This window comes from Myotis davidii, unplaced genomic scaffold, assembly GCF_000327345.1.
Source record: "Myotis davidii unplaced genomic scaffold, ASM32734v1 scaffold337, whole genome shotgun sequence".
Classification (NCBI taxonomy): domain Eukaryota; kingdom Metazoa; phylum Chordata; class Mammalia; order Chiroptera; family Vespertilionidae; genus Myotis; species Myotis davidii.
The window spans coordinates 1,742,774-1,746,809 of NW_006288250.1; the positions used below are offsets into that span (position 1 = coordinate 1,742,774).

The 4,036-nt window shown below is 42.1% G+C and overlaps 1 protein-coding gene across 1 annotated transcript in view; it reads left to right on the forward strand.

Moving 5' to 3' along the window:
• The first annotated feature begins 1,533 nt into the window (after window positions 1–1,533).
• Window positions 1,534–4,036, forward strand: part of SPTB (spectrin beta, erythrocytic) — a 112,676-nt gene continuing 110,173 nt past the window's right edge. Inside the window, exon 1 of the mRNA XM_006760091.2 lies at window positions 1,534–1,753. The gene's annotated coding sequence lies outside the window, so the exon portion shown is untranslated. The remainder of the gene's footprint in view (window positions 1,754–4,036) is intronic.

The window sequence follows — 4,036 nt, forward strand, 5'->3', positions numbered from 1 at the left end:
TCTTGAGATGGTACAAATCTCAAGACCAATAATTATGTAGCATTTCTGGGGCTGTGGGGGAAAGAAAGGACTTTAGGGAATTATTGGGACTATCAAATACCTGTTTAATCTAAACTCAGTCAATTAAATCAAAATCAAACACAAAATTTTACCCTCTATCTAATATCTGAGAAGGTAGGAAATATGAGCAGTGGGAGGTTTAAAGTGATAAAAAGTATATCTCTTCATTATCCATAATCTTTTTTACCATCTCAGACCTGCAGAGGTTAATATTTATACATTGACTTGCGAAGATCAAGAGTGAAAAAGACTGTGCTGTGTGGGTTGATGAGAAATTTGATTTTATAATGAGGACTGGCAGGGAAGTTCATGGATGTGGCTTTCAAAACCATATGGATATTACTAGCTACGTATTGCTGTAAAAAAGAAGTAGTTTGTTTTAAAAATAGATTGCATTGGCTCCGTTTTTTACGGACAGCTCTCTGGTTACTCCTAGATCAGAAATCTGGGGAAGAAGAGTAAAAGCAGGGGTCTGTGTGCCAGAAGTCACTGGGTAACATTGGCTGGGTTCATCAAATGAAAAGAAGAAAGGAAGGCCTGCAAGAGTGGGCTCTAAATGTAGCAAATGCTTTGCTCTGACAACCCCAAGAGGCAACGGTCACATGGTTTTGGAGATAGAAATGGTGATGGAGGGAAGGTGTAGGAGGCAGTCAGGAGAATTCACTGTCAGATCTGGCTCCACTCATTGAATTGTCAACTCCCCTTGGTAAATATTTAGAAAATGTCATAGCATGTTTCCTTTTGTAGCTGTGCTTATTTCTTAATTCACAGCCAAAAGAGCCAATTCTTCCATTTCCAGCCAGCCTTAGCTGAATATCAAACCACCAGGGGATCCCAGCCTCACAGCTCACAGTGTTAGAAGCAGTCATAGACAGAAAATGCTTCCTCAGTGGATTGTCTGGCTGGCTTATGACATTTCCAGACCACCTTTGCTTTTTCTCTTCTTCCGGTGGCCGGAAATCTTATGAAGCTGTCTTTTTCCTACCTCATGAGGCCTTTTCAGGCTTTGCCATAATGTTTAATTTCCATACCATACCTGTGCAGACCTGGCCAGGGGTATAATTACAAGGACAATTAGAACCCAGACAGATATCGTGTTAGCAGTGGGGGCAAAAGTGGGCCTTCCTTTCTTCTTTTCATTTGAATGCTATAAATTTAGCCAGTGGAAAGGCACAGGGCTAGAGAAAGTAGACTTTCCATTGAACTTGGCTCAGATCATCCAGGATATTTATGAAAAGAATCACAGGGCACCTTGACAGCTAAGGAACAATAATTGCTTTGAATTATAGTCAGTTTAGAAGTTTCCACCATCATAAAAAGGAGCAGAAACTTGGATAACCCTGAAAGGAAATATATTGAAAATAATTTCCATTTGTACCAGACTTAAATATGGGTGTGTCTCGTTTGAGAATTCATAATACTTCAAATAAAACAAAGGATATTTGAAAGACATAACTTATGAGGACTGGAAAGCCGTCCCTAGCCTCATTCTGTCCTTCTGCTCAGTTCCTACCTGTGTCCAGAAGCCCCCTAGGAGTGGTCAGTTAATTTTACCTTCCATCATATTTTCTCAGGGTGAAAGAGTAAGAAGAGGCCTTTTATAATACTGACTCTGAGTTATAAGTCACCAGGCCAGCGGGTCTCTATCTGATCCCTCTCTGTGTCCTCAGCACAGAACAGCATACTGCACACAGTAGGTGCCCAATGTTTGCTCTTCTAGATGATTAGATTAGGGAGTGAGGAGTAGGTCCCATGTGTCTATGAAGGGTTTAGTCTAGGAAGGGGCTGGAGATGTGACTGGAAAGATCATCTGGGTTCAGTCTGTGAAGAACATTGAAGGTTCAAGTTTAAATCAATGAAGGCTGAGCAGAGACAAGACCTTGTCAGACCCTTGTTTAAACAAACTTCACCAGGGACAGTGAAGGACATGTGAACTAGAAATTGGCTAGTACAAGGTGATGTATAGTCCACTCAGTTTTCAGGATGCCTTTGTATATGCATATCTTATTTTACTTTATAATGCCCACACGAAAAAGCAAGAAAGATCTCATTATTCCTCCTTTATAGTCTAGGAAACCGGATTGGAAATGTATAATGATTATCCCAAGGTCCCTCTGGTAGATGAGGGCAGAACCTGACTTTGACCTAGTTTCCTAATTCCAGGGCTGGGGCTTTGTCCAGATCTCCTCAATAGAGTAACTGAATATTCTAGGCTTTCTGGTTGGGACAGTGCTTGCTTGCTTCAGCAGAAATTTCAGTCTGAGTTCATTGGTTCTGGAAAGAGGGAGGAGAAACGTGTTACAGTATTTACTCTTTAGCCTCAAAACTTCAAGAAGGGCCCTCCAGAATGTACACAGATGATGTCTCAAAGCAGTGAATTAATGGCAAGCATGCACATGGATTCCCAGAGTGCCATAGATAAATGATGGGTGTATACCTGTCAATGATGTTTCAGCTTTTCATGACCTTATCCCAAATTTACTGGGCATTGTTATGCTCATGTCTCATTATGGGCTTTAAAAATCTCTTTTTGCCGAAACCGGTTTGGCTCAGTGGATTGAGCGTCGGCCTGCGGACTGAAAGGGCCCAGGTTCGATTCCGGTCAGGGGCATGTACCTGGGTTGCGGGCACATCCCCAGTGGGAGATGTCCAGGAGGCAGCTGATCGATGTCTCTCTCTCATCGATGTTTCTAACTCTCTATCTCTCTCCCTTCCTCTCTGTAAAAAATCAATAAAATATATATATTTTTTTTTAAAAAATCTCTTTTTGTCTCATGATCTTGATTACCTTGATTTGTACTTATTTTAGTCTTCAACAACTATTTATTAAACTCTCATTAATTTGCCAGACATAGCCTGGGCCCAGTGTACACGACAAAAAAGCAAGTCTGACATCATGGAGCTCATGTTCTCGTTGGGGAGACAGGTACTAAACAACAACAAACACATGCCTATGTAACATAATTTCAGGTGATATAAAGAAAAATAAAGCCGTGTGAAGTGAAGGAGAGGTAGTTCTACTATTTGAGGTAGTAGGATTGATGGGAAGAGCCTCTCTGATTAGTTTTCACACAAGCAGAGACTCACATGAAGCAAGGGGCGTGGGGGAGAGGGATGTTTGGAGAAGAGATTCAGGTTGAGTTCCTAGGCCCTGAGGTTGGGCCACTGCTCTGTCCCAGGAGTGGTCAGGAAGCCAGTGTGACTTAGTGAGGGGAGAAGGGGGCAGTGCAGGAGTTGATGTTGGAGAGGAAATGGGGTCTGGATCATGCAGCCTTGCAAGGACTTTGGGTTTTAGCCATGCAATAGGAAGCCACTGGAAGTTGTGGGCAGGGGAGGGACTTGTCCAGATTTGTATTTTATGAGGATCTTTCTGACTGTCCTGTGGAAGATTGACCGTAGGGGACAAGGGCTGAAGCAGGGAGTGGAATGAAAGCTACTTTAGTGGTCCAGGTTAGAGATGATGGACCAGGCTGCTGGTGGTGGGGTGGTGAGATGCAGCTGGCTTCTGGTTAGATTTTTTAAGGTAGAGTTGATGGGATAAGGATATAGAGCAGGGGTCCTCAAACTATGGCCCACGGGCCACATGCAAATACAAATATTGTATTTGTTCCTGTTTTGTTTTTTTACCTCAAAATAAGATATGTGCAGTGTGCATAGGAATTTGTTCATAGTTTTTTTTTTAAACTATAGTCCGGCCCTCCAACAGTCTGAGGGACAGTGAACTGGCCCCCTGTTTAAAAAGTTTGAGGACCCCTGATATAGAGCATGAGAGAAAAAGGATAAGTCAAAGATGACCCAATTAGTTTTGGTCTGAGCGACTAAAAGAATGAAAAAGCCATTTCACTGAGCCAGGAATATGTCTTGTCAAAGGTACTGTGGGATATTATTTCTGCTTTTTTTTTCATTGAGGGGTCGATTTGGAATAGACTCATGCAGATTTTTCATTTAAATACACCCGAAAGGAGGCATTTCCTTG